Genomic DNA, 23,007 nt, shown 5'->3' on the forward strand with positions numbered 1-23,007 from the left:
GTAAAAATATCAGTGGTTTCCTGGGGTGAGGTGAGGGAAAGGATGAATGGATAGAGCACATAAGATTTTTAAGGCAATGAAAATACTCCGTATGATATTATAATGATGGATATATGTCATTATACATTTGTCCAAACCCATGGAATGTACAACACCAAGAGCGAACCCTAAGGTAAACTATGGACTTTGGATGATTATGATGTATCAATGTAGGTTCATCCTCGGTAACAAATGACTCTGGTGAGTGATGTTGATAATGATGGAGGCTATGCGTGTGTGCAGTCAGAGACTATGTGGGAGATCTCTGTACCTTCCTCTCAATTTTATTGTAAATCTAAAACTGCTTCCAAAAAAAAAAAGTCTTTAAAAAATGTTATTAGAAAATATCCAGATTAAATCACAGAGAGAAAATAAAAGGTGGAAAAATCAGAAAAATACATATAGCACATATGGGAAATCTATTTGGAATCCCAGGAGAGGAAACAAGAAAGAGGATAGAATAAAAACAATATTTAATGAAATGATAGCCAAAATTTTCCAAAACTAATCAAGTCAACAAGTCACAGATTCAAGAACCTTCCAAGCAGGATCAATACACAGAAAACCACACCTAGGCACATCAGAGTCAAACTGCTATAAGTCAAAGACAAAGAAAAAATCTTTAAAGCAGCTAGGGTGGAGGGGTTGGATATATATCTCCTTCAAAGGAACAACTAGACTGATAAATGGCTTCTCAATAAAAACAACTAGAACACAAAAAATGGGAAGACAAATTTAAAGAGCTGGGGAAATATAAAAACCAAACCTGCCAACCTAGATTTCTATGTCAAAAGTAAAGGTAAATAAAATGCAGAATGTAAAAGCATTTCACAAATGCCAAAGCACTATAGAAAAATACAAGGAAAGGAAAGCAATTGGATGCTGACTTGGCAAATCTTCATTTAGAAAAATATGATTGTAGACAACTGTTGTAAGTTCAATATCTTCTGGACAGGCTTTGTTCTTCTAGATAATTGCAGATTAGAACCTTGGTATGGACCAGCCTTCTCACAAAGAGGTTCTCTGAAAAACAAAAGGAGCTATTTGAGAAAACATGTAAATGAGTTATCAAAAATCCTACACTATTATCTTAGTTCGTTCAGGCTGCTATAACAAAAATAGCATAGACTGGGTGACTTAAACAACAAACATTTATTTCTCACAGATCCGGAGGCTGGGAAGTCCAAGAGCAAGGCACCAGCAGATTCAGTGCCTGGTGAGGGCCCGCTTTCTAATTCATAGATGGCCGTCTTATTGCTGTGTCCTCACATGGCAGAAGGGGCAAAGGAGCTCTCTGGGTCTCTTTATAAGAGCACTGATTCCATTCATAAGAGCTCTTCCCTCACGACCTAATCACCTTCCAAAGGCCCCGCCTCCGAATACTATCACATTGGGGGTTAGAATTTCAAAATATGAATTTTGCAGGGACACAATCATTTAGTCTACAGCAACTGTTGTCGTGGAATTGGTTTGGATACAGATAGTTCAACAAAGATGTATCACTTTTAGACACCTCAATCTACATTAAAGTTGATTTTTACTCCCCACCCTCCCACACACACATGCATACTCTACTCACCAAATATAAGCTTTAATTAGATCCAATAACTGAGCAATACACAAGTATAAAAATACAACTTCTGGGGTACTACTAAAATCCTATAGGGATGATGAATGCTTTAAAATGTAGATTATAAACATTATCTGTTATCGAGAATCCCTCATTGCTTTTTTTTTTAATTTCTGAGTTTTCCAAGGAAAAGTGTTGTAATATAAATATTTTGATTAACAATTACTAAGTATTGGTGTATTTATGTTGAGGAAGGGCAGCAAATTGAGGACCTCCTGATTATGAGTACCTAACATACACCAGATAGTGTGCTGAGCCCATTACCTGAATTACATTATTTCATTCTCACAACAATCCTATCAAATATTATGTTTTCTATTTTAAAAGATAGAAATTGAAGCAAAGGGTGTAAATATTTCAAGATTGTACACCTAGAAAGTGACAAGGTCAGCAAAATGTTAACATAATTTATGGTTCTCAGAAATATTTAAGAAAATCACATGCCTCAATTATTTATTAATTGATACATGATTCTTCAGTTATAGTAGGCATTTTGAATGCAAAGATCTTAGGATGGACCATTAATTCTTCTAGAGTGGAACAATTCAATAGAGCTTTCTGTGATAATGGAAATATCCTATATCCACGCTGTTCAATACAGTAGTCATAGCCGCATGTGGCTACTAAGCACTTGAAATGTGGCTAGTGTGACCGAGGAACTAAATTTTAAAATTTTATTTCAGTTTAATTAATTTTGATTTAAATATCTACATACAGATAGTGTCTGCCATATCAGACAGTGCATTTCTAAAGCATTTGGATATCATTAAGAAAATAATTGCAATATTACTCAAGAGTGCAAAGCTTTATGGCTTATCAGATGTCCGTAGACCGGATTGTATACTTCAAGATATACATGCCCTCAGAGGGCCAAGTGTATAACTAATTTTAACAGACAGATACAAAAAGACCTTGAACTTTTGAAAAAATAGATTCTACACATAAGACAGTGTAAATTCTATGCTGAACCAACCCCTTTGAAAGAAATAATTCTCAGAGTTCGAGTTAGCTACTTCATAAGAGTTATTTCTACTAGTGCTAAAAAGAAACGAAAGTTTTGAAAGATGACCTTCCATAATAAAGTACTAAAAAGAAACAAAGTGAAACCCATCAATGTGAAGAAAAAAAGAGTTCACTGAAAATATTGTGTTTCCCAACTCACTGAGACATAGACTCAACAGGGAACTAATCCCGACTATCTGTAGGGAGATGGCCTCTGCAGTGACATTCAGAGGGAGAAAGCACTCTAAAAAGATGCTCTACATACAGAAAAATATGGGTCTTTGTTTTCATGCTGCTTTCATGCTAACGCTGTTGATTTTTTTCCAACCTAGTGAAATATCATCAAGAGTTAGGATATCTGTATTCTAGGTCCAATTCTAATTCCATGACCCCAATTAGTCACTTAATTTCTCTGTGTCTCAATTTATTTGCCTATGAAAAGAGATTGGTCAATGATGTCTAAAGTTGCTTCCAGCTCTGACATTCTAGGTCTCCAGTAAACGCCTCCCTTGTCCTTTAATGACTTACGCCTCAATCAGATTCTACAAATAAAACTGCCATATTGTATAATACAGAAGCACAAAGTTTGCCTGAGCTGGTATATAAAAGCTGAGTCACATCCACTTTTGTATACAATTTGACAACCTCTTGAAACATGTTTTGAGGACAAGTCTTCACCCAGCACATATTGTCAAATGTCTGGGTTCTTTTTCAAACCCTTTCCTGGGATTCAAGGTGAGTGGGCCGTGTACCCTATACAGGTGATTAGTTTACAGTTCACCCCATAAAAAGTGAGATGATGTGGTCCCTACGGTCACTTGTTCCAGGGTCATGGCAGTTTTATCTGATAAGAACTCTGAGCTTAAACAGTGAACCTGCAATGATTTACATGCTTCCTTTCATTCCAAAACTCATTAAGCTGTTAAGCATATTGAATAGTCACTCTTCCCATACACGTTAAGATCAGTGGAGACTGAACTTCCTCGTCTCCACCCATGCACACACATAAAAATTAAACCATTTACAACTGTTTGGGGCTGATATGAAGCAATTCTTGTCCTTGATGTTGCTACCCATTCTTTGGACAGGCTCACATATTGACATCTCTCATACAATGGAAGAGTGAATTTGAGGCCATAGTTCCCTCATGACTACTAAATCTTAAAATTCAAGACTTTGACCAAGAATGTAGCAATAGTGCCAATTAGCAAAAATCAAAAGGTCCATATCTGAAGTGTTCCAAATACGTGTCTGGAAAAGACACCCAAGGACCTTGCATGTGAAGCACTCTTAGAAGATTTACAAGGGACCTGTCCTCAAGTTGCTTTGTTTTGGAACAGAATAAGCTTGGAAATAATTACAGTGACAAAGTCACTTTCCCCTGGACCTGATCCTTGGCATTGCCAGGAAACTTAATGCTGTTTAAAATGCTGCCAAGAACTGTTGGCTAGACCCTACGCAGTTCTTAAAAAAAAAAGAAAACGATCTCCATAGTCATGTAAATCCCTGTTGCCTCAAACCCCACAATGGCTAACAATTATTTTACAATTGACAAGATTTTCAGCACAGTGTGTTGGAAAGGACCTATCATTTTCAGAGATCTTGGTCTCTTTATAAGTACTTGGGAGTTCTGCCAGACAGCAGATTTAAGTCATTATTGCTGGACTGCTGGATGGAAATGTAAAGATATATTTATCTGCTACTGTGCATTATATAGCCATGGCTACTCAGGGATGGGCAGTGCAAATGGATTTTTCTTTTCATGCTATTAATTATAAATTGGGGAAACCAGAAAACAGATCAATTACAGCCAAGATAGCCCAGCTAAAGAAAGTGCTTGGCAATTTCCTTAAGAAAATTGTGGCAAATATGAAAACATCAATAAATGCAGAGAAAGAAGCTAAATAATGAAAGATTATGTTATTATTCACTGTCCTTCCTAATGTTTAAATAATTAATAATAAAAAATATTTAATATTACCATTCTTGGTCCAAATGTTCTCTTCTGTTAAAATTAAAAGGTGCCAAATGTTCTCTTTTCATAGCTTTGTTAACGCAAGGCTAATCTCTGTCTGGCAAAATTTGTTTCTATTGGTTTCACAAGATAGCTTTGTTGTGTTTCTTCTATGTTTGAATCTGTTATCACCTTAAGTTACAATATTTCTCTGGATTCTGTTATCATCAATCACATGTATTAGAATCTGATTTCTTTCTATTTTGCAAATTCAGTTCTTTATATGTGTTTTTAAAGACCACGATAAGGTTTTTTCCCTTCTTGAATATGCAAACTATCATCAGAGATGGAATTTCTAGATAGATCAGCAAGTAGTTCAAGATGCTGCTGAGTGTAGCATTATAAATAATTTACAACACATCAAATGTTTAATAATGTCTCCTGACAAAAATGCAAAACGAACTCTGCATGGTAATCTACCATGCTTGATTCTAAAATAAATATAGCTATTAATGTGAGCATTTATTAGATAAAGATATCATTTCATGGCATGTTTACCTAGCTCAAAAGTGGGAAATTACACACCTACATTAGAGGCATAAAATTATCTTTCAATAATAGAATATTTGATTTTCAAAACAGAAATATAATAACTAGATGTATATCCATTTATTTTTTTCAAAAGCATTTATCACCTCTAAAACATTGTTAATAACTTCAATATACCCATATACACCCCTCTATCTTCAGCCTCCCTCTCTGTCCAAATAGGATGAGTAGATGAAAAGATTATAAATGCTTAATAATTATCTAAGAATTTATTAATCACCACCACAAAGAAAGTGCAATTTGAAAGAATGAGTAAAAAAATTTAATAGAATGTTCATTTAAGAGGAAGGAAATGATAGATAGATTTCTGTCTAAATATTCAAGAACTTTATCATTCGCCTTTTTCATATATTTATTTAAATCCACCCCTCATATAAAGAAAATTTAATTTTGAAAAACAATTTTGAAAAACTTAGTTTGCCACCCTTGGGATTCATTTCCTGACATAAACCTACTGAAGTTCCATTAGCGTCAGTAGAAATCCTTTACCTGACACAAGTGGAGAGAAAGGCCCTCAGTAACCACTTCAATTTATATTAATCATCTGTTATGGTATGAGAGAAAGGTGTCTGTGTGTGTGCGTGTGTGTATGTTGAATAAGAAAAAACTATTCCCAGCCCTCCTATTTACACAGATGATATACAATATAATATTTAATTTTATTAATAATTCATTTACTCAAGCAAAAAAAATGACAGAAGCTCCCCAGTGGAGATTGGAGACACATCAGGAAAGTTGAGTGGAAATAGCTGGTGGCTATAGGTGACCAACACTGTTGTTATCACTAATAAGAAAGCTCTGAAAAGTCAGAGGATGGCATCAAGATAGTGGTGTCGCAGACTCTGAACTCACCTCCTCCCACAGACGCAGCAAATTTACAACTACTCTTGGAAAAATTACTGCTGAGACAGAACTGAAAACTGGATAAAAAGAACCCCTGAAACAAGGGACAGTACTGACTGAGGTGGAAGAGGCAGAAATTCCTTTCTAGAGAGAAAGAAGGCATCTTCATGGGCGATGGTGGTTCATCGCCAGCCAGGAGTAATTCTGTTATGAAACCTTCCCTGGAGGAGAGGGATCCGAGTGGGGAAGCATTACTGCTATAAGCAGCTTTTGAACTCAGCACAACCAAGATGAATGTCATAATATCTGGCTTTGCTGGCTACTAACAACAACAGGGAATATCATAGGAAAAGCTATCAGACATAAGAGGAAAAAAGCCAGCTCTTAAAGAGCCCATACACAAATTCATCCATTTCAGAAAGCAACCTAAAATCACCAGAAAGAAAAGTGCAGAGTCCTTTTGTGGAAAGAGACTCACCTGATAGGTTCCAGGTGCATCTTGGTGCAAAGTGAGACCTTTCCAGAGAATGAGACATTAGCTGCAGCCATTATTGTGACCTAGTACAGGCATACTGACACAGACACTGGCAGATGTCATTGAAGTTCTTCCTCTGGCCTGTTAGCCCAGGGTCTGCCCCACCCACTAGAGCACCAATTTAGATTTAATCCTGCTCAGCTAGAGTGGGAAGACCACCCTAGGGACTGGCCTCATCTAATAGCAAGGCCTAAGGCAACTTGTGGGCCCACATAGGTGGGGCACCTGAAATCTCTGCAGCCAGGCAAGGGGGTCTACCTCTGCACGGCAGGGCATGAGGGAGAAGCAGTGGGTGGAGTGTGTGGGGCATTGGAGAGTGTGGGGCCTCTGCAGTGGGGCAACTGGGTCTACTTCAGTGGGTCAGGCCAAGTGCATGGGACAGGACTGTGTTGATGGTATGTGTGGCCCCGTGGGCGGTAGGGCTTGTCAGCTGCAGCAGACTTTTGCTTCTCAAGCAGGCACATAGGGGATTGCCCCTACCTTCTAAAGCCTGAAACAATTGCATGCTTCCATGCCTGGAGCCAGCCCCACACAGCTGCAATCCTGAAAGAGCTGACAACAGCCTTGCATGCCAGAGGCCTACAGCAATTGTAAGCAATTGTAGCCTAGCAACCAGCCACATTAGAAAGCTACTCACTTAACAGAAAAATTGCAACAGGAATTGCTACTAGGCCTTGCAGCCAATGGTGCTGGGGCTCTCCATACCCAATAAAGTTACTGAAGGGTCCACAGCAGCCACACACAGCTGAGCACTACAACTAGCAGGCTAGGGGGACAGCCTAGCCTCCCTAGGCACCTGCAGCAAGAGCAACCCTGCCACAACAGAAGGACACATGTAACCCACACAAGGGACACTCCTAGAACATTTGGAACTGGTAACGAGAGCGAAGCACACTGCTGGGCCTCATAAGGCATCTCTTACATGAGCCCATCTCTCCAAGATCAGGAGATGTAGCAGACCTACCTAATACATAGATATAAGCACAGAGAAAGAGGCAAACTGAGGAGACAAAGGAACATGTTCTAAGTAAAGGAGCAGGACAAAGCCCCAGAAAAGAACTAAATGAATCAGAAACAAACAATCTACCTGACAAAGAGTTCAAACAAAAAGTCATAAGGATGCTCACAGATCTTTGGAGAAGAATGGATGAACTCAGTGAGAACATCAGCAAAGAACTGGAAAATATAGAAAAAAAAACAATCAGAAATGAAGAATACAATACTGGAAATGAAAAATAAATTAGAGGGACTCAATAGCAGAGTAGATGATACAGAAGAATGGATCTGTGAGCTGGATGAAAGATTAGAGGAAATCACCCAAGCTGAACAGATAAAAGAATTAAAAAGAATGAGGACAGTCTAAGGGATCTCTGGGACAACATCAAGCACACTAACATTTGCGTGATAGGTGTCCCAGAAGCAAAAGAGAGAGTCAAAGGGCAGAGAATCTATTTGAAGAAATAATAGCTGAAAACTTTCCTAACGTAAGGAAGGAAACAGACATCCAGACACAGAAAACACAGAGAGCACCAAACAAGATAAACCCAAAGAGGCCCACATCAAGACACATTATAATTAAAATGTCAAGACTTAAAGATAAAGCGAGAATCTTGAAAGCTACAAGAGAAAGGCAACAACTTACACACAAAGGAAACTGCATAAGGCTATCAGCTGACTTCTCAGCAGAAACCTTACAGGCTAGAAGGCAGTGGCAGGATAACTTTAAAGTGCTGAAAGGAAAAAAACCTACAGCCAAGAATACTCTATCCAGCAACACTATCATTCAGAATGCAAGGAGAGATAAAGAGTTTCCCAGATACGCAAAAACTAAAGGAGTTATCTTGTAGGGCAAGAAACCAGCCCTACAAGAAATTCTAAAGGGGCTTACTTAAGTGGGAAAGAGAAGACCACAAATAGGAATAGAAAAATTATCAAAAAAGAGTTATAAAATCATTGGTGATGGCAAATATACAGTAAGGTAGCACATCAACCACCTATGAAGAAAACATGAAGGTAAAAAGACAAAAATACTAAAACTAACCATTTCCATGATAAGAGGGTAATGGATACACACACACACAAAGAAAGAGGTGAGATATGATATCAAAAACATAAAATATGGAAGGAGGGGAGTAAAAGAGTAGAGCTTCTAGCAAGAGCTCAAACTAAAGAGACCATCATCATAACATAGATTGCTGTATATGTAGGTTATTATATATGAACCTCACGGCAATCACTAACCAGAAACCTGTAACAAATACACAAAAAAATTAAGAGAAAGGAACCCAAACATAACACTTAAGGAAACCATAAAACCACTAGGAAAGAGAGAAAGAGAAGAAGAAAGGAATAAAGAACTACTAAAACGTCCAGAAAAAAAGTAACAAAATGGCAATATGTACATACTTATGAATAGCTACTTTAAATGTCAATGGACTAAATGCTCCAATCAAAAAGCATAGGGTGGCTGAAGGGATAAAAAAACAAGACCCATATAGATGTTGTATACAAGAAACACACTTCAGACTTAAACACACTCACAAACTCAAAGTGAAGGGATGGAAAAATATACTCCATGCAAATTGCCATGCAAACGGCAATGAAAAGAAAGTTGGGATAGCAATACTTATATCAGACAAAATACACTTTAAAACAAAAAACATAACAAGAGACAAAGAAGGGCAGTACATAATAATAGGGGAAACAATCCAACAAGAGGATATGAAACTTATAAATATCTATGCACCCAAAATAGGACCACCTAAATATATGAAGTAATTATTAACAGACACAAAGGAGAAATAGTAACACAATAATAGTAAAGGATTATAACACTCCACTTACACCAATAGATAGATCATCCAAACAGAAGATCAATGATGAAACATTGGCCTTAAATTACATATTAGACCAGATGGACTTAACAGATACATACAGAACATTCCATCCAAAAACAACAGAATACACATTCTTTTCAAATAAATATGGAACATTCTCCAGGATTGATCACATATTAGGCCACAAAGCAACTCAATAAATTTAAGAAGATTGAAATAATACCAAGCATCTTTTCTGACCACAATGGTATGAAACTAGAAATCAACTACAGGAAGAAAATCAGAAAAGCCATAAATATGTAGAGATTAAACAAAATGCTACTGAATAATGACTGGGTCAATGAAGAAATCAAAAGAGAAATCAAAAAATACCTGGATAAATATGAAAATGAAAATACAACATGACAAAACGTACGCGATACAGCAAAAGCAGCTCTAAGAGGGAAGTTTATAGCAATACAGGCCTACTTTAACAAACATGGAAAATCTCAAATAAACAATCTAACAGTGCACCTAAAGGAACTGGAAAAAGAAGAACAAACAAAGCCCAAAATCAGTAGAAGAAAGGAAATTATAATAATCAGATCAGAAATAAATGAGAGACTAAAAAAACAAATAGAAAAAAATCAATGAAACGAAGATCTGGTTTTTTGAAAGGAGAAACAAAATTAACAAACCTTTAGCTAGACTCACAAAGAAAACGAGAGAGAAGGCTCAAATAAATAAAATCAGAAGTGAAAGAAGAGAAATTACAACCTGCCACCTCAGAAATACAAAAGATTATAAGAGAATACTACAAAAAACTATACACCAACAAAGTGGATAATCTAGAAGATATGGAAAAATTCTTAGAATCATACAACCTGCCAAAACTGGATCAAGAAGAAATAGAGAATTTGAATAGACAAATCACCAGTAAGGAAATTGAAACAGCAATCAAAAACCTCCCAAAAAATAAAAGTCCAGGACCAGATGGCTTCCCTGGTGAATTCTACCAAACATTCAAAGAAGACTTAATACCTACCCTTCTCAAAGTCTTCCAAAAAATTGAAGAGGAGGGGAGTCTTCCTAACTCCTTCTATGAAGCCTTCATTACCCTGATACCAAAACCAGATAAGGACAACACAAAAAAAAGAAAATTACAGGCCAATATCACTGACAAACATTGACACAAAAATCCTGAACAAAATACCAGCAAATCGACTACAACAATATATTAAAAAGATCATACACCTTGATCAGGTGGGATTCATTCCAGAGATGCAGGGATGGTGTGACATCTGCAAATCAATCAACATGATACACCACATTAACAAAATGAAGAATAAAAATCACATTATCATTTCAATAGATGCAGAGAAAGCATTTGACAAGATACAGCATCCATTTATGATAAAATCTCTAAACAAAATGGGTATAGAAGAAAACTACCTCAACATAATAAAGGCTATACATGGTCAACCCACAGCCAATGTCATTCTCAACGGAGAAAAACTGAAAGCGTCCCTCTAAGAATGGGAACCAGACAAGGATGCCCACTTTCACCACTCTTATTTAACATGGTATTGGAAGTCCTAGCCAGAGCAATCAGGCAAGAAAAAGAAGTAAAAGGTATCCAAATTGGAAAGGAAAAAGTGAAACTATCACTATTTGCAGATGACATGATTTTATGTATAGAAAACCCTAAAGAATCCACCAAAAAACTTTTAGAAATGATAAATGAGTATGGTAAAGTTGCAGGATACAAAATCAACATACAAAAATAAGCTGCATCTCTATACACTAACAATGAAGCAGCAGAAAGAGAAATTACGAATACAATCCCATTTACAATTGGAACACAAAGAATAAAATACCTAGGAATAAACTTAACCAACGAGGTGAAAGATCTGTACCCTGAAAACTATAAAACATTGTTGAAAGAAATTGAACATGATGTAATCTACACAGAATTGGAAATATGTTACGATGTACACCTGAAAGTTATATAATGTTATAATCTAATATTACTGCAATAAAAAAATAAATAAAAATAAAGATAAAAAAAGAATGAAAAGGGGGCTGGCCTGGTGGTGCAGTGGTTAAGTTTGCGCGTTCTGCTTCGGTGGCCCAAGGTTCACCGATTTGGGTCCCGGGTGCAGACCTACACACTCTTCATCGAGTCATGCTTTGGCAGGCGTCCCACATATAAACTAGAGGAAGATGGGCACGGATGTTAGCTCAGGGCCTGGCTTCCTCAGCAAGAAGAGGAGGATTGGTGGCATGAAGTTAGTTCAAGGCTAATCTTCCAAAAAACTAAAAAACAGGAAGAAGGCTCTCGTCAGTCACTGAATGTGCCTGCACCTCCACCTTGGACTTCCCAGCCTCCAGCACTATAAAAATAAATTTCTGTTGTTTATAAGCCAAAAATAAATAAATAAATAATAAATAAACTCAAATCACTCCAAATGATATGACCTTCCTTGATGGTGACAAATATACATATTTAGAAAAAGCACATTTAATTGACATCTACTTGATCAACTTGAGGAATAATAACCGCTTAGCTGTCTCTCTAAAAGGAAATTATTGCTCACCGATTTATGAATGCTGGCAGATAGTAGTCTACTCTTCAATGGGCTCCTCCACTTTTGTTCTAATTCGTAAGTTCATATTTAGACAGTTCTATGTCCCCAAACCAGTTTGTACCGAGCATACTGTGCTATAACAACATAAGTATATCAGATGCTACAACATCAATAAAATATATGTGCCAAAAAGGAGTTATTATTTCTCAGAAAATTAAGTTAAATTCTTTGGAAAGACCCATTAAGTGAAAACCATTAAAAAGTACTTCAGAAAACTATAATGGTTTGAGATAAGGTCACAAAGTTCAGAAGTACTATGTAATCATATTGCTTCGTAAATACTTTAAAAATCCCAGGTACTGAAAAAAACCACATAAATTATAGACAATGTTTTATAGGTATAGTTTACGCTAAAGAAAGCATGTAAAATTCTATTCAGCAGCTCGTATTCAAACAAAAAGCCTTGATTCTATAACACAAGTGTGGCAAATGAATGCTTATGGTTAACTTAAAATATGAAGTTTAGGTTATGAATCATTTTTTAATGGTTCTAGGTCTTAAACTACTTTTTTAATTAATCTACAATCTAGTAGTTATAAATAAAAAGATGATATATTGTACAACATTAACTGAATTATTTTATTAAAGTTAGAAATAAAACAATAATATCCTTCTTGAAGTTATAGTTAATATATTTACACAAAAAAATAAGTATAGATATTTGGAAAAAAAGGAAAAATTGTCACTATTTTCAGATGTTAAAATTTTATTTATGGAAATACTAGCAAATATACTATTAAAAACTATTATAAAAATAGAATTTTTTAAGGTACCTGATTACAAAATATATATTTATAAAATATATGTATAGTCGTGTGTCACTTAACAACAGGAATATGTTCTGAATAATGAGTTGTTAGGCAATTTTGGCACTGTGCAAACATCATAGAGTGTACTTACAGAAACCTGGATGGTATAGCCCAATACACACCTAGCTATATGGTACTAATCTTAAGAGACCACCTTTGTATATGTGGTCCATCATTGACCAAAACGTCATTATGTGGCACATGACTGCATTATATTATATGCTATATATTGTATATAACATATATTAAAAATTTAATCTTTTTTCTTTGCAGAAAAAATAGCCAGTTTGAAATTATAATGTGTAAGAGATCACACTATTATTTTTAAGAGATTAAAAATTTAAGAATAAATTTAATAAGAATTGAGGATATACAAAAAAAAGAAAAATTTGAAATTCTACAGAAGGAATGAGGAATTTTCAGTCAAGCTGCAGTTCATATTTTCAGACTTCTCACTATTCCAAACAGGAAACAGTAGTACATAATATAAAACTGAAAAATTTCAAAAGAAATAGCCACATACACACACACATACACACACACACACACACACAAAGATAAGTATTTCCATGGAGCAGAAATGAAACAGCAATCCAATGCAACACAAGAGTAAAGGTTCTTGCCTGCTGAGCTCTGATTCCAGAAGCAAGCAGAGACAGCTAGGAATTCATATCCTCTAACATGCTAAGGACTAAAGATGTTCCATATCAGATAGAGGATTGGACCCAGGCTCACTTTTTAAACAGAGAAGATTGGAACAAGATTCACCCACATATGAATGGACATTAAAAGAAGCTTAAAGCAGTCTTCTATCTTGGTCTAGGTCTTCTAAGAAGCTGACCACCAAGCAGAGATGGAGGAAACAGACCAGCTTTGCAGGCAACACAGGGCCAACCAGTCTTCAGCTTTGGTGACCGTATGTGGAATGTCCCCCAATGTCACCATGAGATAAAAGCTTGAGCCAACAATAAAAGATTGGTTCTGGGGGCTGGCCCCGTGGCCGAGTGCTTAAGTTTGAGAGCTCCACTTAGGCAGCCCAGGGTTTCACCAGTTCGGATCCTGGGCATGGACATGACACTGCTCATCAAGCCATGCTAAGGTGGCATCCCACATAGCACAACCAGTGGCACTCACAACTAGAATAAACAACTATGTACCGGGGGGCTTTGGGAAGAAGAAGAAGAAGGGAAAAAAAGGAGATTAGCAGTAGCCACAGGTGTTAGCTCAGGTGCCAATCTTTTTTAAAAAAAAAAAAAAAAAAGACTAGTTCTGGATTGTCAGTCCCAGAAGATACAGTTGAGATAAATAAAAACTCAATAAATAGGAAATAGTAAATACAGAGAAAGAGAAAATAATCCAAGTTCTTTTGGGAAGAAAAGAGATATATAAATAAAAATTACAAAACACATGAGACAATCCTGACTCTCATCATTCACCATCCATTTACTTTCATATTCGTCTCCAGGATACAGGTATAGTAGGTTCAGAACAGTTAACCCATGATAACCACGAGAAACAAATTTACCAACTACAGTACAGTCTTTATGACTGTTCCTTTGGGTTTTAGCCTTCTAGTTTCCCATCAAAACACCATTCTCCAAAGTTGCTTAGATCAGCTCTTCTTTCCCCCACCTCCTTCACTACAGTGAGTTTATGTCATACATTTGTAACACAGTTAGATTCATTGTCATAGTTTCATTTCTTTCTAGGATTCCTGCAACATTCTGGGTAATCATCCCCTTGTTTTTAGCCTTTCTGAAGCATTTTATTTTTGGTTTTTCTCTTTTTACAGCATATATTTGGGTCTTATTTGGGAGGCCAAAGTGAAAGTCTCTTCCTTTTAATAGAACAGTTAAGCCCATTCACATTTGTTGATATGATTGCTGCATTTGGTCTCAAGGTATTCTTACTGTTTCATAGTTACGTATATTTTAGCATATTTGCTATGCTTCTCTCTCTTCAAGATGTGTATTTAGAAAGATTGCATTTTCATTCTAGTGGTTGCCTCTCTACTTATAAGTTTTTAATGCCCTTGGCTCTCTATTTTCTTATTTTACTCTCTGATTTATCAGTTTTTGTTCAGCATCCTTTAACACCCACCCCTTGCCTACACAGCAATAAACCTGTGTTCCTTTTCCTCATTTACTTCTCCTATCTCTAGTTTTATTATTTACCTTTATCATTGACATTATACATTGCCACAATTTACAACATTTGTACATCAGCCTTTAATCCTCATCTTCACCTTAGTTTTAGTCTCAGATGAACATTTATATGTTTTAAACAAACACAATAGTACTTTTGCTGAAGGTTTCCCAGTCATCACTTATTTGGAAGAAGCTCATCCTCGGGTAGATTCCTCAAGAAGGGCCAATGAGCCTAGAAGTCCTGATACTCTCATGTGTTGAGAACTTTTTTTAATAGCCTTGCTATTTGAAGGACACCTGGCTGAATATAAAATTCTTAGTTCACACATAATTAATTCTTTACCTAAGCTCTTTTCTTTTAAGTACTGCTCCATTTTTGCCTTCCTTTGTGTCTTGATTTTGAAAAGTCTGATGCCAATCCAATACTTTGCCTTTATAAATTTTTTATTTTTTCTGGAGGATCAAAGGATTTTATCTTGGAAATTTGTTTTTCTAGGATACGTCTCAGTGTTTATTATTCTTGGTTAATTTTCCCAGGTATGTGATGAACCCATTCAATGTATAGATTAGGTCTTTTCCTATTTCTGAAAAGTTTCCTTACATTATGGTTTTAAATATTCCATTTTCTTGTTGCTTTTTCAAAATTTTTTCCTCTTCATGGTCTCTGAAAATGTAAATAGTATTACATTTTTCTTTCTTTCCATTTCACTACTTTCTCTCTGACCATTTTTTCCTCTTTTTTGATTACATAATTTTCATTTGTTTAGTTGTTTGCCTAGTTGTTTTTCTTTTCAATGTGTCAATAAATTTTTCTCCAAGTTTATTCTTGGAATTTATTAGACTATTTACTGAGTTTGTTATTGTAACTTGTTCTTCATTTATGCAATACAGGTTTTCTCCATTTCTTTCCTGAGTTCAATCTCTCTTCTCAATTCTCTTTTTGTCCATGTCTGTTTCAATTTTCAAATTTCTGATTAAAGATGGTTTCTCAAAGCCTCAAATGCTCATTTGAGCATATTTAATTCTGTTTAGAGTATTAGCTTACAGTTTTCTTCCACTTTGTGTTCATTTTTCCAAGGTGGGCGTGGTTAATTTCCTCAGTTGTCACATGTGAAATTTACTGATTTTCTGCAACATCTCTGTATGAACTTCACCTTTCTTTTGTTCATTTTTATGATATTGCAGTGTTTTCCAGTATTCCCATTATTAATACCATATTCTTCTGTCAGTGTAGCACAATCAAGATAGTTTAGCAAGGAGTTTTTGTTTTTTTTGATGTTGGGGAAAGTGTCGTGAGTCCTCCAATTTTATGGTTCTTCTGTTTCTTGCAGAATCCTACATTCTCCCCTACATTTTCTACTTCTCCTTAAGTACCTGACTGCAAAGGAGCACTTCGCACCCCTTTGGCTTTTTCCTCCCCACAGAAGTTGTGTATTTTGAAGAGTTCCCATTTAAATCAAGTCTATCCATTTAATTGAATCTCTCCTTAAAAATTGGGCGGCCCCATTAAGTCACAGGAACTCTGAAGTCTTCCCTGTAGCTCTTGCTCTAATATTGGTAGACACTTTTCCAGGTTTTTGGTTTGATTTTTTCTAGATTTAGGGTAGATATAACATTTTTGGAAGGCTTTCCAAATCACTGTTACAGCCCGTCGCTTGGCCTCTTCTTTTTCTTCCTCACAGTTTTTCTCCATCTGCCTTTGCCCACCCACCTCAAAGCCTGGGACCCCTGGGGATGAGATGGAGTGTGAAAGATCGCTTGCTTCAATTCAGTCATTTTTCACCACTCATGGACAGTTATTTTGCAGTTTTGACATGTTCTGTCTGCAAGTTATGCTAAGGGCATTGTTTTGCATAGAACTTACTTTTCTTGTATTTTCTTATGGTTTGACTTAGAAATTTTTGCTGATGTTAGCTGTGCTGCCACCATTGCCTTTAACTACAAGGATATATAATAAAATTATCTTGAGTATAATAAATCACTGGTGTGAAGAAGGTAACCTTCCTAAGTTAATTTATAATTTTGTTGTGGTCCTAATCAAATTTCCAAAGTTTGGGGGTTTGTTTTGGGGTGTGGATTTTTAAGGTGGGGATAGGATCTAACAATCTATTTTAAAGATCATTTGGAAGAATAAATAAGTGAAGCTTCCCATGGAAATGTATGTGCGTGGGGAGAATAACTATGAACTAGCCCTATTCAGTGTCTCAAAGACACATCATAAAATGAATTAAAACAATGTGTTACTGAACAGGATTAGACAGGAAGACCAATGAAACAGAATGGCGACTTCGGAAATAACTCAAATACTTATTACATATTGGTATGCGATAAACATAGCATTTAAAATCAGAGAAGAAAAGAGGATTCATTTAATAAAGAGTGTTAGGACATTTGCCAGGTCATATAGGCAAAAACAAAACTAGACCCCTATGTTGCCCCATACATCAATATTATTTCAGGATAATCAAATTTCCAAATGTAAAGATTAAACAAATAAATGAATAATAGTACTATAAGAAAACATAGAAGATTATTCTTTGTATTAGAGTGGAGAAGGCCTTGCTAAGCATGCCATAAAATTCAGAAGATATAAAGTTACATATTGGTAAAACTGACTACATATAAATCTAGAATTTCTGTATAGCAACTAATATCATAGACAAAGTCAAAAGGCAAAAAATTGAGAAAAATATTTGAAAACATATAGTAATGGACTATTTCCTTTAATATAGAAAGGTCTTTCTCAAATTGTTGAAAACATCAACAGACCAGGGGCCAGCTGCATGGCACAGCGGTTTAGTTCGCACATTCCACTTCGGTGGCACAGGGTTCACCAGTTCAAATCCTAGGTGTGGACCTACAAACTGCTTGTCAAGCCATGCTATGGCAGGTGTCCCACATATAAAGTAGAGGAAGATGAGCATGGATGTTAGCTCAGGGCCAGGCTTCCTCAGCAAAAAGAGGAAGATTGGCAGTAGATGTTAGCTCAGGGCTAATCTTCCTCAAAAAAGAAAAAAAAAAGATCAAGAAACCGATAGAAAAGTTTACACAAGATCTGAACAAACAGTTCACAGAAAAAAAGTGGTAAACTAACATAGTTAAAGACGTTCAACTCAAAATTAAACCCAAGACAAAGTTAGACACCTATGGAATTGACATTCTCTAGGATTTATTCTTTCACTCTCCAATTTTCACCCTCTCTTCACTTTCACGGTGGACACAACCACATCCAGGACTTCAATTAACACCTATATGCCAGTCAAATATTCATCACAGACTGTCTCTTAAGTTCCAGACCCCTATCCCTCCCCTCCCCATATCTTAAGTCACCAAGTCCTGCAGTTGTACTTCCTTCATGTCTCCTTAAACTAGTGTCTTCCCAATAGAAGATAGCAATCCTTTAGTTGGCCATGAAATCAGTTTAATAGATTAGGAATAGCATTTTAAAAAGAAAATATTACTAAGTGGAAGAAGCCAATCTGAAAAGGCTACATATTGTATAATTCCAACCATAAGACCTTCTGAAAAGGGCAAAACTATGGATTCAGTGAAAAGATCAGCGCTTGCCAGGGATTAGGGATGGGGAAGGATGAATAGGTGGAGCACTGGGGATTTTTAGGACAGTGACACCATTCTGCCTGATGCTGTAACGTGGACGCAAGTGATTACAGATTTTTTTACACCCAGAGAATGTGTAACACAAAGAATGAACCCTAATGTACACTATGGACTTTGATTGACTAAAAAAAAAAATAGAGTAGTGTTATTGTGTATCTCCCAAAAATTCATTTCTTGAAGTCCTGTATTTACAGATAAAGCCATTAATGAGATAATTAGGGTAAAATGAAGTCTCACGAGTAGGCCCTAGCCAATATGACTGGTATCCTTATAAGAAAAGATTAAGACACATACATGCAAGGAGGTAAGACTTTGCAAAGAGCTAGAGCTAGGGAGAAGACAGCCATCTACAAGCTGATGAAAGAGGCTTGGAACAGACCCTTCCCCTCATGGCCGTAAGAAGAAACCAAGTCTGCCAACACCTTGATCTCAGACTTCTAGCCTCCAGAATTGTGAGAAAATTAATTTCCTTCATTTAAGCCACCCAGTCTACAGCATTGTTATGGCAGCGCTAGCAAACTAGCATAGCATGGCATGGCATGGCATAAGATAGAGAATAGAGTGCATCTCAGGCAGTAGGAGTAAGCACTGTTTAGTAAAATGTTAGTTTCAGGCATGGGGTGTGGGTGCACATGTGTATACTGAGTCACGCATGTGTATTTCCTAATATAGATCATAATTAGAAAAGATTAGAAAATACTGATCTAGACTATCCACTTCTCTATTGCCATTACCTTAGTTCTGGCCTTCATGATTTTTTACTGGGATTACTTCAAAAGTTTCCTACATGATCTCTGTGTTTCTTCCTTTATTGTACAAATACTTATGGAGGAATTACTATGTGCCAGATGCGGGTCAAAGACCTAGAGATAGAGTGGTAAATGTACAGACGGAGTCCCTGCTTTCATTCACTCATTGTCTAATGCCTCCAGTGCCATTCTTGGTCCGTCCTATCCATTCCATGGCCCTGAGAGTAATCTGTCTAAAACACATATTTGATCACTCTGCTCCACTCAAGGCCCACCATTGAGTCTCATGGTCATTGAGTCTTGCAAAAACTGCAAACTCTCCTAGCTCATCAGAGAGCTTTCATGATGTGGTGCCTGCCTGTAACTCTGGGCTCATCTTTCATGGCTCTCACCTGTACCCTATGCTCTAGATTAATGTATTAGATGCATTATACAACACATATAGATAATGTATTAAATGATGTACACTACACCTCCCCAAATATGATGTGGTCGCTCAGACTTATGCTTTGCACAAGCTCCAGTCTCTGGCCTCCTCCCTCCACTCACTCACTGGATAACTCCCAGTTATACTTCAGCTCAGCTATAACTTTCCATCCCCCAAGCCCTTGATTCCTGCTTCTAGCCCCTTCTTCATCTTCTTCAAAAAGTCTCCACTGACCATCCTACTCTAAATTAGCAGCCTGACCACATCACACTAATTGTCTACTCTTTTACCTATCTCTTTCGTTAGTTTTGTGAATTCTTTGAGAGTAATAATTTGTTTCTTTTCTTGCTTTTCCACACATTAGCATATTTCCTGGTACATAAATGAATGGATAAATAGAGGATAGATGGATGGATGGACACAGCCATTTATATGGGAATCTTTGCAGTCACTAATGAAATTATTCATCAAAATTTTTTCAGCAATGAACATAATGTATAATGAAAACATGCTTTGCTAGTGACATACAGGGAAGAGACAAAAATTGTGGGAAAGTATAAATTGCAGTAATTGAAATAAGATATTTCACTAGACTGTATTATGACATATCCTGCTTTTTGTAAAATATTTTACTTAAAAATTCCTATTAACGATAATTGAAGTTGATTTAAATATTTTAATGATATCTAAGAGTGAACCTACTTGCTCTCATGATCCCAAATAATGCAGATAGGAGATTTTGTTGAGGACTTTTCCTCCAAGTGCCTAAATAACCTGTTGTTTCTTAAATATAACAATAAATTACTAATGTGAATAATGGAGAAGAAATTAGAAAAAAAATAACTTCCAACTTGGTAAAATATCGTATACATGTTATATGTTGTAAATGCGAACTTAACAATAAAATGTAATCTGCCTGGGCAGGATTTTGATCATCAGCTAGCTGAAGGTTTCTGTTTATCTGTCTGTTGTCTTCTAAAGACTATATCCTGAAGATCATTAAAGTGGAAGAAAGAGTCCAAGTGCTGGTGTCAAATTTTGCTTCGGTGGCAGTCCTTTCTGATAAATCTATGCCTTCCAGATAGCCACGCTTTTATACAGCACTCATCTTACATTATTCAGCAGTGCTAAGAAAAAAAGAGGAAAGGAAAGGAAAAAGAACGAAGGAATAAAAATTGTGAATGTTCTAACCCAGCTGCCCCTTTCTGAAACCCGAACAAATTTGTAGAGTTTTCCAACATTTATTCTTTGGAGAACACCAAAATGTCTTAGCCCTGTTTTCGGAATGGATCATGTGATGATCATTGTATATGTCATTTAAGCACCTACTAGACAGAGGAAGTGAACCTGTTGTAGCACAAGCCACATCATCTCACGATTTCCCGCAATTTATTAATTTTATTGATGATTGCTGTGTAACACATTTCACCGTCTCCCTCTCTCAGAACACCAGGAAATATCTTAAATACAGAACTTGATGCCGAGTTAGGAAAAGATAGCAGTACCTGAATGGGATCTATTGAGGTAGTCCATAGAGATCAGCCTTCCTGGACAGAGAGCAGAGTGGAGAAGGATAGAAAGTGGATCTGGGGGGCAAACAGGAAATATCTGGTACATAATTAAAGTAAGAAAACATGTCATATAATTCATATAACAAATATCAGGTGTGAAGATTACAATGGACACTGAGTATCCATGGGAGACCTGGGCATGCCAAACCTCCATCCTACTCAAAAATACTGACACCATCCACGAATGCATGCAGCTTTGGACACACTCACTTTTATATTCTACTTCCTAGCCCTTCCTCGACCTTCAACGCACAGTGAATCTTGAGCCAAATTTCCCTCTAAACCCAACCTCTCACTGCTGACTACATTTAAGAGTATATTGGTCTATTATTTCTTAGCATCCTTCTTCCCGTGGACAAGTCTTGGGAGTAGCTACTGCAAATGGAGTCTCTCCTCCTAAATCATTCCCAAACAGAAGCAAAAGTGCCATAGGAACCACTCTGATCCCTCTAGGGGAAGGAGCTCTTCACATAAGCCTTTGGCTGACAATACTATTTTATTTCTTTGCATTACTCTCTCAGTTTTCTTCTCCTTTTTATCAATTACTTCCCATCTCACTTGGTCCTCCACAGTAATCTCACTATAGCAATCCCTCTATTACAGTGTTATTTGTTTATATAATATCTCTAATCCTCAAAACAGCATTCCAAGGTAAGTATTATTGTCCCTCATTTTGCTAATGAGGAAATCAGGATTTAGAGAAGTAAACCAGCTCTCCCAAGAGTAGATTATTTCAGGGGTCAAGACGTGCAGGCGCCTCCCATTTGTTGAGACTCCTAGTATATTTTTAAAATATAAGTGGTTAGAATGTTGTGTGATAGAGGAAGCTTTTTAAATGCATATTATTAAGTGAAAGAAGCCAATCTGAAAAGGCTACATACTGTACAATTTCAACTATATGACGTTCTAGAAAACGCAAAACTATGGAAACAGTGAAAGATCAGTGGTTGCCAGGGATGGGGTGGTGGGAGGAAGGAATGAATAGGGGATTTTTAGGGCCGTGAAATTCTTCTGTATGATACTACAATGGTGTATACATGCCATTATACATTTCTCCACACCTATAGAAAATACAACACCAAGAATGAACCCTAATGTAAACTATAGGTTTTGGATGATGATGATGTGTCAATGTAGGTTCAGTAGTTGTTATAAATGTACCACTCTGGCGTGGGATGTTGATAGAAGGCGAGGCTGTGTGTGGGGGACAGGGATATATTCTCCTCTCAATTTTGCCATGAATCTAAAACTGCTCTTAAAAATAAACTCTGTATTTTGAAAAGAAAGGAAGGAAGATTTATAGGTCCTGACATGAACAAGTGGCTGACACTTGTGACACGTGTGAGAGTCTAATTTTTTGTTGTTAGTGCTGTTGAGTCGATTCTGATATCTAGCAACCCTGTGCACAGCAGAGCAGAGCCCTGCCTTGTCTATTTGGGCCATCCTCTCACCTTCCAGCGCTGTATCAGACAATGCTCTGCTGCTATTCGTAGGGTTTTCATGGCCAGTTTTTTTGGAAGTGGGCGGCCAGATACTTCTTCTTACTCTTTCTTAGTCTGGAAGCTCCCCTGAAACCTGTCCACCATAGGTGAACTTGCTGGTATTTGAAA

At 36.7% G+C, this 23,007-nt stretch overlaps 1 long non-coding RNA gene across 1 annotated transcript in view; it reads right to left on the reverse strand.

Annotated features, from left to right (window-relative positions):
• Positions 1–495: 495 nt before the first annotated feature.
• LOC102148778 (uncharacterized) overlaps positions 496–23,007 on the reverse strand; it is a 74,793-nt gene continuing 52,281 nt past the window's right edge. The window contains exons 6-7 of the long non-coding RNA XR_011428487.1: positions 21,332–21,412; positions 496–1,062 (exon numbers count right to left, since the gene is read on the reverse strand). This is a non-coding gene — a long non-coding RNA (uncharacterized lncRNA). The remainder of the gene's footprint in view (positions 1,063–21,331; positions 21,413–23,007) is intronic.

Source organism: Equus caballus, chromosome 18 (assembly GCF_041296265.1).
Source record: "Equus caballus isolate H_3958 breed thoroughbred chromosome 18, TB-T2T, whole genome shotgun sequence".
Classification (NCBI taxonomy): Eukaryota; Metazoa; Chordata; class Mammalia; order Perissodactyla; family Equidae; genus Equus; species Equus caballus.